This window comes from Bombina bombina, chromosome 2 (genome assembly GCF_027579735.1).
Source record: "Bombina bombina isolate aBomBom1 chromosome 2, aBomBom1.pri, whole genome shotgun sequence".
Lineage (NCBI taxonomy): Eukaryota > Metazoa > Chordata > Amphibia > Anura > Bombinatoridae > Bombina > Bombina bombina.
The window spans coordinates 401,566,003-401,579,192 of record NC_069500.1 but is presented as its reverse complement, the minus strand read 5'-3'; positions in this window follow the sequence as shown (position 1 = coordinate 401,579,192).

The window sequence follows — 13,190 nt, the reverse complement described above, 5'->3', positions numbered from 1 at the left end:
CTATCTCCCCTACTGTTTGCATGTTTTATAGAAACCCTGGCAACCAAAATTAGGCAAAACCCTTTGATTAGTGGTGTTCAGGTCGGTTCCAAAAAATATGTTATGTCCCTTTTCGCGGATGACATTTTGTTTTCTATCACGGACCCGGAGGTTTCCTTACCCAACTTAATGCAAGAATTCAATACCTTTCAAAAGCTATCCAACTTTAAAATAAATTCTTCTAAATCTGAAGTCCTAAATATCAACTTAGACACCCCCACTAGAGAAAGAGTTAAAAACTAACTCCATTTATATGGCGATCCCAATCCTTAAATTATCTGGGAATAGAGTTAACTACTTCTATGGAACAGTCCTTCAAACTGAACTACCTACCTATTCAAAATTCTATTATAAGAGACTTGTCCTCGTGGCTTTCAAAGAAATTGTCATGGATGGGTAGGATAAATGTCTTAAAAATGAATGTCTTTCCTAGACTTTTGTATATTCTACAAACTCTACCAATACCACTCCCTAAAACCTACATTCCTAATATCCAGAAGGCTTTCGGTGACTTTGTATGGCGTAGGCGTCCCCCTAGGATAAATGGTAAAATTATGCAGACTCCTAAAAAACAGGGAGGACTAGGCGTACCTAATTTAATAAAATACCGTCAAGCCATCTTTTTACAAAGAATTACTGATTAGTGCATTCATTATGAACACAAAAGGTGGGTCCAATTAGAACATACCATGTCCAAGACAGAGCACCTGGGTAGGTTCTGTTGGAACCTGGACCATCCAAAATTAATATTAGACTCCATCTCGCCAATAATAATGGAAACATTTAGAATATGGGATACTGTTCTAACAACACAGACTTTCATCTCATCTAAACCATCTCCACTTACCTCAATCCTGGACAACGGTGAATTGAATTTAGAGATACAATTTACTAGGGAAACCCCAAATTCATATTATAGAGGTATCCCGCTTCATTTTTTAATTTCTAATGAAAAAATATTGCCTCAGTCGGAATTAATAGCCAAGGGATATGACCTTTTCCAAAACTGGTACACATATACCCGGGTGCACCATTTTGTTACGACCCATAAACACTCCAACAATATGGTCAGACCATTAACTAACTTTGAACGTGTGTGCGTTAGAATCCCCCCTACATCACACACCCTCTCCTCAATTTACCAGAAGAGTTAGGAATTATAATACTGCCGAAAACCAGTGCCCTAATTTTTCAAAATATTACAAAAACTTCAATCTCGCTTTCCATGCAAGAAATACATTTAAAATTAATACATAGATGGTATCTCTCCCCAGTTAAACTAAATAGACTATATCGACAAAAATCCAAGTGCTGCTGGAGATGCGGCCATGGCCACGGAAATTTAGCTCACATGTGGTGGTGGTGCACTGTAGTTCAAAATTACTGGAGACAAATCATTGGAGAAATAGAAAAAATACTTGGGATTCAGTTTCCATTGGATCCCACAATATGGTTATTAAGTAAACCTCCCAAAATCAAATCTAAACCCGAACTTAAACTTTTCTACATAATGACTAATAGCGCAAAATATTTACTAGCTAAAAATTGGAAGAGTAATGAGATCCCAAATATTCAACTAAATAGAGTTGCCGGATTCCTAGAACTAGAGGAATATTATTACATAAAATTTGCTAAAATGGAGATTTATGGAGAAATGACATCCCTTTGGGAACATTATCTCAAGACATGATTTAAGACCCATCTCCAATCAAATTGAATACAAATACATTCCTTTGCACTCTCTCTATAAATACAGGGTACACATACATACTGTATAATGAATCATTAAATCACTAAGACCACAAAGTCCATAAATAAAATAGATCAGCAGGCATCCTTTTCCCCTCTTCTTCTCCCCTTTCTTAATCTTCAACTTCTCTTTTTCCTTATCTTAACCTTCTACTTGTGTTAAACTTTTGTTTCAGTTACTTGAATGTATACTGTTATATGCGAAAAACCAACTAACTATGTAAACTTTAATTGGGAAGCTGCGACTTCCATTATGTAAAACCATTTGAAATTAATAAACCGACCGGACATCCATCCTTATCCAAGCGGCAGAAGGCCTCAGTGAAGCCGGCAGAAGTCTTCATCCAAGCGGGCCGAAGTCTTCATCCAGACAGCATCTTCTATCTTCATCCATCTATTGGCTGATTGGAATAGCCAAAATAATGTGAGCTCAATCCTATTGGCTGATTGGATCAGCCAATAGGATGAAAGCTCAATCCTATTGGCTGATTGCAACAGCCAATAGGATTTTTTCCACCTTAATTCCTATTGGCTGATAGAATTCTATCAGCCAATCGGAATGTTAGGGATGTCATCTTGGATGACGTAATTTAATCATACCAAGGGTGTTCCACCCGAAACGTCACTGTTTTATTCCAGCATGTGGAAATAAAGATATTTTTATACTGCAAGGTGCTGCCTTCTTCTGTGGATTTATTGTAGGCTAGGATTTTTTTTTATTTTGGGGGGTCTTTTTTAATTTGATAGGGCTTTTAGATTAGGTGTAATTCTTTTTTATTTTTGATACTGTGGTTTTTTATTTTTTGTAACTCATTGTTTTTTATTTTTTGTAACTTAGTAATTTAGTAGATTAAATAACTTGAGTAGGGTTAGGTTTTTAAATATGTAATATAGTTAATTTAATTGTTAGTTTAATGTAATTTTAGTATAGGTTAATTAATAGTTTAATATAGTTTAATGTAATTGTAGTATAATAGTTAGGGTAGGTTAATTAATAGTTTAATATAGTTTATTTTAATTCTAAAGGTAAGTTTTAATTTATTATAAGATAGGGATGAGGTAATTATAATGTAAAGATGGAGGCTTGTTAGGTTAATAGCTTAATTTAGTTTATGGCGATGAGGGGGGGCTAGCGGTTTAGGGATTAATCGGTTTAGTAAGTGGTAGTGATGAGGGAGGCCAGGGGTTTAGGGGTTAATACATTTATTTAGTGGTGGTGGGGTCCGGGAGCGGCGGGATAGGGGTTAATAGTTTTATTAAAATTGCGATGGGGTCAGGGAGTGGCGTGATAGGGGTTAATGACTTTATTAGATTTGCGGTGGGCTCTGGGAGCGGCAGGATTGGGGTTAATAACTTTATTAGAGTGGCGGTGGGCTCCGGGAGCGGCGGGATAGGGGTTAAACATTTTAGTATAGTGGCAGCATTTAGTGACAGGGTATAAATAAAGTTGGGAAAAAGCTGAATAGCAGCGAGATCAATGACTGCTAGTTAACAACAGCCCGCTGCTCATCGCCCCGTACTTGGTGCGTGGCTTTTTGACAGCTTTTTTTATTAATAAGGAGAGCGCATTCAGGTCTGCGGCCGTGATGTTAGGCAATGTTAGGCAAGCTTATTGGTGCCGTTGAATGCAGCATAGTTGACGGCTTGATAATTCAGCCTCAAGGTCTGATATGTGGGGGGGGGGGGCAGTGCAATTGAGGGCTTTGTTTGTCAGAATGAGAATTTTGTGTTTAAGCCTGAAGGCAAGAGGAAGCCAGTGAAGGGATTAGCAGAGAGGTGCAGCAGATGAAGAGCGCGAAGATGAAAATGGCAGAGGCATTCATTATGGATTGTAAAGGAGCTTGGCGGCAGCTAGGGAGACCAGAGAGGATGGAGTTGCAGTAGTCGAGAAGGGAAAGGATGAGAGAGTGGACTAAAATCTTAGTTGTGTCTTGTGCAATTGTATAGGTGTTTTTATGATGGAAGCAGCACGCTTTAGCCAAGGACTGAATGTGAGGAATGAAAGAAAGATCTGAGCCAATTATGACCCCAAGACATCGGGCATGTGGGGTAGGGGTAATGATGGAGTTATCAACAATTATAGAGAAGTGGGGGGGTGGAGATTTTTGAAGAAGGGTGGAAAATAAGGAGCTCAGTTTTGGAGAGAATTAGCTTAAGGTAGTGAGAGGACATCTAAGATGAGATATGAGAAAGACAGGTAGTGACACGGGTTTGCAAGGAAGGAGATAGGTCTAGTGCAGAAAGGTAGATTTGGGTTTTATCGGCATACAAATGATATTGAAACCTGTGGGACTTTATTAAGGAACCTAATGATGACATGTAGATTAAGAAGAGAAGGGGACCAAGGACAGAGCCTTGCGGTACCCCAACAGAAAGTGGTAACGGGGCAGAGGATGCCCCAGACAACGCTACACTAAAGGTACGGTTAGACAGATAGGAAGAGAACCACAAGAGAGCTATGTTGCAAATGCCAAAGGATTGGAGGATTTGTAACAAAAGAGGGTGGTCAACAGTATCAAAGGCTGCAGACAGATCAAAGGGAATAAGCAGAGAGAAGTGGCCTTGAGATTTTGCTGTAAGTATTTAGTTGGTAACCTTAACAATTGCTGTCTCTGTAGAGTGATGGGGCGAAATCCAGATTGCAGTGGGTCAAGGAGGGAGTTTAGTATAAGGAAATGGGATAGATGTGCATATACTAGCTTTTCAAGAAGCTTTGAGGCAAAATGGAATAGGGAAATAGGGCGGTAGTTGGATCGGGAGGTTGGATGGAGAGAAGGTTTTGAGGATAGATGTGACCAGTGCGTGTTTAAGAGATGAGGGAAATATACCATTGCTGAGAGAGAGGTTAAAGATGTGTGTGAGTATAGGGGTAAGGGTAGAAGAGAGGGAGGGGAGTAGCTGTAAGGGGACAGGTAGTGAGGTGAGAGGATAGTATTAGGGCAGAAACTTCTTCCTCTGTAACAGGGGCAAAGGAGCTAAATTTATGGTTATGTGGGTTGAGGATGATTGTGAGCTTTTGAGGGGTGGGAGACCAGTAGCATGCTGAGAGCTGATGATTAAAGGTATTAAAAGTATTTTTATCCATATTATTTGTATGCATCATTAAAGGGACATGTTACCCATATGCTAAAGCACTTCAAAGTGATGCAGCATATCTCTATATAACGGACTAAAAAAATATCACATGCACATTTATTTGTAAAAAAGGAACTATTGTACCGCTATGCCACAGAAAAGATTTGGGAGGGAGCGATCCTCTAGACTATGGAAAAGGGGACCATGAGAGGGGGCCCTACATTATGATCGCTTTAAGGGGGGAGGTCCTCTACACTACAGATTTCTTTTTATTAATCAATATAAAGTATAAATGAATGTATATATAATATATATATATATATATATATATATATATATATATATATATATACATAATACAGTATATATACTTAAGATGATGGAGGGTTAGAGAGCTGTTTGGGAGGGATTAAGGAGTTGGGAGGGTTGAGGGGGAATCCCCAACATGCAGAAAATAATATATATATATATATATATATATATATATATATATATATATATATATATATATATTTTTTTTTTTTTTTTTTTTTTTTTTTAAATCCTTAAATCAGTTTAGGGGTTAATAGGTTAATTAGATATTTTGTGCCAAACCCCAAAATGCAAAATATCCAATAAACCTATTAACCCCTAAATTGCCAACCCCCCACAACACAATATACCTAATAAACGGCTTGATTACGAGTTTTGCGCTGAAAAATTGGCCATTGCGCATTGAATGGCTAGGAACGAGTATAAAGAGTTGCGGCGGTATAGCTATACTGCAAGCATTTTATCCTGTAACGCAACATCCATTCCACACTGGAGTAAGGATAAAGTTTTTTTTTTCATTGTTTGGGTTTTTTTGTTTTTTTTTTAGATTAGGGGTTTGGGTAGGTTAAAAGAGCTGAATGTCCTTTTAAGGGCAATGCCCATACAAATGCCCCTTTAGGGGCAATGAGTAGCTTAGTATTTTTTAAAGTTAGGTGTTTTTTTATTTTGGGGGGTTTACTTTTAGGGGGGCTTAATACTTTTTTAAGGTAAAGGAGTTGTTTAACTTAGGGCAATGTCCTACAAAAGGACCTTTTAAGGCCTATTGGCAGTTTATTGTAGGTTAGGGGGTGTTTTTATTTTGGGGGGCTTTTTCATTTTTGTAAGGCTATTAGATTAGGTTTAATTGTTTTAATTTTTTAAATTTCATGTATTATTTTTTGTAATCTTAGAGTTTTTTATTTTTCGTAATTTAGTGTTTATTATTTTTTGCAATTTTAGTTTTTTTTTTACTTTTTCGTAGTGTAAGGTTTTTTTAATTTTGTAATTTAGATCTTTTAATTAGTAGTTTTTTTTAATTTAATTCAAATAGTTAGGTTAATTTATAGTTTAAACTTAGTTATTTTTTATTTCACAGGTAAGTTTTTATTTATTTTAAGATAGTTATATTGTAATTTAAACTTAGGGGGTGTTAGGTTTAGGGGTTAATAGTTTAAATTAGTGTTTTGCGATGTAGGGGACCGGTGGTTGAGGGGTTAATAGGTTTAGTTTACTAGTTACAATGTGGGGGGCTGGAGATTTAGGGGTTAATGTTTAGTTTATTAGTTGCGATGTGAAAGGTTGAAGGTTTAGGGGTAAATACTTTATTATAGTGTTTTGCGATGTGGTGGGGCGGCGGTTTAGGAGTTAATTGATTTATTTAGGTGTCGGCGATGTCGGGGGCGGCAGATTAGGGGTTAATAATTATATTTAGTGTTGCAATGTCGGGGCGGCGATTAGGGTTAATCACTTTATTTAGGTGTCGGCGATGTTTGGGGCAGTGGATTAGGGGTGTTTAGACTAGGGTTTTATGTTAGGGTGTTATGTTTAAACGTAACTTTCTTTTCCCCATAGCCATCAATGGGGTTGCGATAAGGTGATCTCCACGATCGCAGGTGTTAGTTTTTTTCTAACACTCTCTTCCCATTGATGTCTATAGGGGAAAGCGTCCACAAGCTCGTAAACTAAGCCCTTGGCTTTTGTGCGGTATGGAGCTTACACACCAAGGGGCATATTTATCAAGCTCCATATGGAGCTTGAGGCCCCTTGTTTCCAGCAAGCCTTCGGGCTCACCGGAAACAGAAGTTATGAACCAGCGGTCTAAAGACCACTGCTCCATAACTTGTCTGTCTGCTCTTAACCCGAATACGATCGGGTTGATTGACACCCCCTGCTAGCGGCCGATTGGCCGCGAATCTGCAGGGGCGGCATTGCACCAGCAGTTCACAAGAACTGATGGTGCAATGACAAATGCTGACAGCGTATGCTGTCAACATTTATTGATGTGCAGCAATGTACAGCGGACATGATACGCTACTTCGTATCATGTCAGCTCGCACATTGTTAAATTTGCCCCCATACCTCACTGCACAAGGAGGCTTTTCAGTAACTTGTAATGGCAGCTCTATGGAGAGTGCAATAGTGCAATTTTTTTGGCATTATTTTCACACCCTGTTTAGCGCAAAACTAGTAATCTAGGTGATAGTGATTAAACCCTAAACCGCCATCCCTCACAACGCAAACTAAATAAATGTATTAATCTTTAATCCGACATCCCCCACGATGCAATAAACCTAATTACACTATTAACCCTTAAACAGCCAACCCCCCACAACACAAATATACCAAATTAACCTATTAACCCCTAATCCACCATTCCCCCACAACACAATAAACCTAAATAACCTATGAACTCCTAAACCGCCATCCCCCCACAATACAAATAACTAATTTAATCACTAAGCCCCCTAACCTAACACCCCCTAAATTAACCCCAATTAGATCAAATAAAAAAAAAAACTAAGTTAAAATTAAAATTAAAAAAAACCTAACATTACTTAAAACAACAACCTAAGATTCAACTAAAATAAATAAATCTAAAATTACAAAAAATAAAAAAGTCTAAAATTACAGGAAAAAATAAACCAAATTATCAAAAATAAAAAAAATAAACCTAATCTTATACCCCCATGAAAATAAAAAAGCCCACCCAAAATAAAAACACCTCCTAATCTAAACTACCAATAGCCCTTAAAAATGCTTCCTTACAGTAAAACCAAACACTCTAAAATAAAAAACTTAACACTAAAAAAACCTAAGCTACCCATTGCCCCTAAAGGGGCATTTGTATGGGCATTGACCATAAATGGGCAATCAGCTCTTTTGCAGCCCATGAAAAAAAAAAATCCCTAATCTAAAATAAAAGCCAGCCCAAAAAATAAAAAAGTCTAACCCCCAAATAGGTACTCACCATTCCTGAAGTCAAGCAGAGAAGCTCTTCTTCCAGGCGGGACATCTTCTTCCAGCACGGGGACCTCTTCTATGTTTATACAGGACGAAGGCGGGGAGGAGCGGAGGTGACCACGGAACAGGACTGGCGACCACAGAGCCATCCAGTGTGGAGGATCCTCTTCGTACGATCGTAGCCACACACTGAAGCTTGATTGCAAGGTACCCGTTTTATATTTGGGGTACCTAGCATTCCTATTGGCTGATATTTTCAAATCAGCCAATAGGGTAAGAGCTACTGAAATCCTATTGGCTGATTTGAAAAGCCAATAGGATTTCAGTAGCTCTCATGCTATTGGCTGATTTGAAAATTTCAGCCAAACATAAAACGGGTACCTTGCATTCAATCTTCAGTGTGAATGAAGAGGATCCTCCACGCTGTGTGGCTCCATGGCCGGCGTTCTTGCTCCGCGGTCACCTCCGATACATGCCGCCTTTGCCCTGGATGAAGAAAGAAGAGGTCCCCGTGCTGGAAGAAGATGTTGCCACCTGGAAGAAGACCTTCACCACCTGGAAGAAGAAATTTTCCGCCGGACTTCAGGAACGGTGAGTACCTATTTGGGGGTTACAAATATTTTATTTTTTTTGGGGAGGCTTTTTTTAGATTAGAATTTTTTTTTATTTTTATGGGCTACAAAAGAGCTGATTGCTCTTTTAAGGGCAATGCCCATACAAATGCAATGGGTAGCTTAGTTTTTTTTTTTAGTATTAGGCTTTTTTATTTTGGGGGAATTTTTACTGTTAGAGGGGATTTAGTACTTTTTTTATGTAAAAGAGCTGTTTAATTTAGGGCAGTGCCCTACAAAAGTCCATTTTAAGGGCTATTGGTAGTTTAGTTTAGATTGGGGGTGTTTTTATTTACGGGGGGCTTTTTATTGTCATAGGGGTATTAGATTAGGTTTATTTTTTTATTTTTGAATATTTGGTTTATTTTTTACTGTAATTTTAGACTTTTTTATTTTTCACTGTAATTTTAGATTTTTTTTTTTTAATTTAATCTTAGGTTTTGTTTTTTAAGTAATGTTAGTTTTTTTAAATTTAATTTTAACTTAGTATTTTTTTATTTTATCCAATTGGGGTTAATTTAGGGGGTGTTAGGTTAGGGGGTTTAGTGATTAAATTAGTTATTTGCGTTGTGGGGGGATGGTGGTTTAGGAGTTAATAAGGTAATTAGGTATATTGCGTTGTTGGGGTTAATACATTTATTAGGTTAGATTGTGATGTGGGTGAATGGCGGATTAGGGGTTAATAGTTTTTTTTATAATTTTAGTGTTTATTATTTTTTTGTAATTGTAGTTTTAAACTTTTTTGTAATGTTAGGTTTTATTATTTTTAGTAATGTTAGGTTATATATATATTTTTTTTTTATTGAGGTTTTAAAATAAGTAAGACAAGCAAGTTATTACACAGAATGTCAAACCACAAACAAAATTGACAAATACAGAGTCAAAAAAATAACATAATCCATTAATACAAATATTGCTTGAGAATATGTATAAGTATTAAACAATGAACCTCAGTTTTTAATAGGGAATGTCCTCTTAAAACATGGTACTATATAAAGTAAAGTTAAGTTATTTCCCCCAAGAAGCTAAAGAGGTCTCTCTTGGGCCTCCTGGACTACATCATATGCATAATGGGGGACTTTGAAGAGGAAATAAAAATAGCAAAATAGTCCACTCTTGGACCTAAGGATTAGAGTGATATGATATTTTCCAACAATATATACATTATAAGTGAAACCTACAGAGAAGAGATACCTATGTCTCAAAAGTAAAGATATAAGCTAGATCTGTTATGGTAAACTTCCAGGCAGGTAGAGTAGTCTAAACTAAGTTTGTCGCCGCTTTCAGCAACAGACATCCATATTTAGGAGAGCCGTAGGGCCACTTGGTTTATTTTTATAATAAGCAGGATAGCTAGACAATTAGAGTGCATGCTATTAATACGTTATAGAAGCCTAGCACCTCTGCCCTATATTGCTGAGCATGTCGAATGGAGGCTAGGGTAGACAATAGGGTCTATATAAGGTCGATAATAGGGTATATGTATAAGTGGTCAAATATCAAGTAAATATTATAATAGGGTCCATATAATTTATACATGGGGGGTCTAGGGATCTAGTGTATTTCCTAAAGAAAAAAAAAAAAAAAGTATCCTCATGACCTATCAAGATAAAGGTGTACTTATGGTTGGCCCCCCACCTCGGCCGCTGGCACCGGGGCCCACCCTGGACCACTCTATGAAAAAGTGAGTGTGGAATATACTTAATACCTAGAAGTGGTGTCACTATAAATATGCAAGCAAACTTGTATGGAGGCAATGTGAATGAGTCAAGCTAATATAGATCCTCAAAAATTATTTGTAACAGGAATATACTCTAGATTAAACATAAGGTAAACATCACAAACAGATCTTCTAACATAGGAAATTTACAGACAGATTATCACATCCCAGACCATCTTATCTAGGAGAGTTTATATTCACTTACCATGTCACACTCCATGTTGTGCGTGAGGTCATATGGTGTATCTAAACATAGGAACATACCCCCAAATCCATCTATTAAGATATAACTTATTTTAGGGGAGTAAAATAAGCATAAGATAGGAAAAAACATTACTATCACAAAGGGGCTCTAAGCCAAACATAGGGTTGCCATTGCTGTCAAATCAAGTAGGCTACATACATATAATCCGTTAGTCCTAGTGTCTCTAATGTAAGCCTACATAAGCTTAAGTCTTAAATGGTAAAGACCTGATCATTAGTTATCACCCCCTTGAATAGTTAAAATATAACATTGATAATAAGATGCAGTATGTGATTTTGTGTCAATCACACACTCCAAGGAACAAAACAAATATGTACCGGGATGAAAGTACCTCTCTAAAAAACAAAAACAAAAAAAAAACAGGATAGAATTACCCCCTTAAGTAGTAATGGCTGTGGGTAGCCCAGAGAATCAGACCCCAGTCCTCATATATATCGTCCCATAAACACTGCGTGGAATGATAGAAAGGCAGTGAAAGGGTTTCTTTAGTGTGTCCATATGGTTATGTGAAGGCACTGAAGAACTGACATAAACCCTCCACCAACTGAAATAGGAAAATAAAAAGTTTAGCCTATTCCTGACCGGCCAGGGGTGCTGATCAGGACAGAATAAACTGCAGATATGTTGAATGCAATATGACCCTCCGGGGGCAATTTTCTCCAAGATAATGACCATAGGCTCAAGAGGGTTAAGGCTAAATGAGTGTGGGGCTCATGGTGAAGTTGCCAATCCCAAAGATTTAAGTCAATTATCTGTCCCGGTATTAAAAGGAGCCAGAGTTCATCAACAGTGCCATGCTTACCTCCCGGTATGCCTCTATCTCTGCAATTCTGGAATGGATGAATACCATACACAACACCCCCTGAAGCTGGATCCACTGGGGCCATCATTGTGACCCAGGACTTTCTCTGCTGCTCAGGCTTGACCACCACTGCTTCACGGGAGCCACAAGGGTAGGTGGCCTCCTTCGTTAGATTGGAAAAGACATCCACTCTCTCTCCAGCTTTGAACACCGACCGATCGTCAGTATCGGGAGATTGCGGGTCCTTCATCTGGTATCCGGCAATCTTAGGTGACCGCCACATACACTCCAGGGGATGTAGGGCACCTCCAGATGCGGTGTCAGCATATTCTATCTGGCGAAAGGAACGGAGTGTCTTTGCAATGACCGGAGGCAGTTGGGAAGGCGGAGGTTCACGGGTGCAATCCCAAAGCGGCTTGTCGACAACAGCGGGCTTTACTTCCTCGGCAGGTTGTGGTAGAAATAGGAGTTTATGGAGTTCTTCTTCCAAGTCCCTAAAAGAGTCCAGTATAAACTGGGACATTCTTGGGGGTTAATATAGGGTATAGTTATAAATGGTATGAAAGACTTTGTTCCTTAAGGCAAAATAGAGTTACTGATGGTCTAGTGAGTTTGCGTGTTCAACGTTAAAACATAACTTTTATTGTGTCAAAATTAATATAAAATACTGGAAATAAATTTAAAAACACACTTAGATGCTAAAGAATCAGTGGTTAACCTGTTCTCTTTAAATAGATTCTAGCCAGGTAGGTCATAGGTTGTACTGGTAGACTTCTTAAGTAAAATTGCATCAAGTTAATTTAAACTGATGCAGACTCATAACAAGAAGTCATGTAGAATAGTTGTGTGTATATCTATGTAATAGACAAAACAGAGTAAGATATTCTGTAGTCTTAAATAGTAATAATCTTAATAAGATATCACTTTGTTATACACAACAGTTACTGTATATTACAAATTGACCGTTTTGTCAATACAGCTCTAATTCTATTGAATCAACTCAATACTGTCTACTGGTGGGTAGTATACTTTGTATGTTAACATGGGGTGATAAGAGTACCATATATCCTATTAAGGAGATTAATACTGCTGTAGTGAGCGATTTTTAACCTAATGTGTTCATTTTTTAATGTCAGATTAGTAATCCACATAAAGAAAGCCCCTACTATCTTCATTATTGTAGGCTCATGTGTTTGGATTATTGTAGGCTTATCTTCAGGATTATTGTAGGCTCATGTGTTTGGCGTGACACTTGTACTTTATGATTCACATACATTGGTTAAAAGCTCTTAATATACTGTTATAACCCTTGAGTTGGGTGTGCTGAAATAGTTTCTAGATTTATTGTGGGTTCATGTATTTTTGTATAGCTCATATATACTATAAATTAATATTGCCCACTAGAGTAAATCTACATTCAGCACATTAATTATAAGTTAGTATGTTTGGCATACTGCTTATGTTACATCAGTACCCACTCTCTTGAAATGCTTGTTGTGGTATCAAGTATCTTACTATATGCTTTTGAACCCTATTGGATAGCTCTGCCCGCTGAGATAAATCGAACTTCAGCACATTTATTATAAGCTTATATATTGGCACACTGCTTGTATGTCATATACAGGAGCATGTCAACTCGACTCATGCATTATTAAACATATTTGTTGTTGGTTCGTG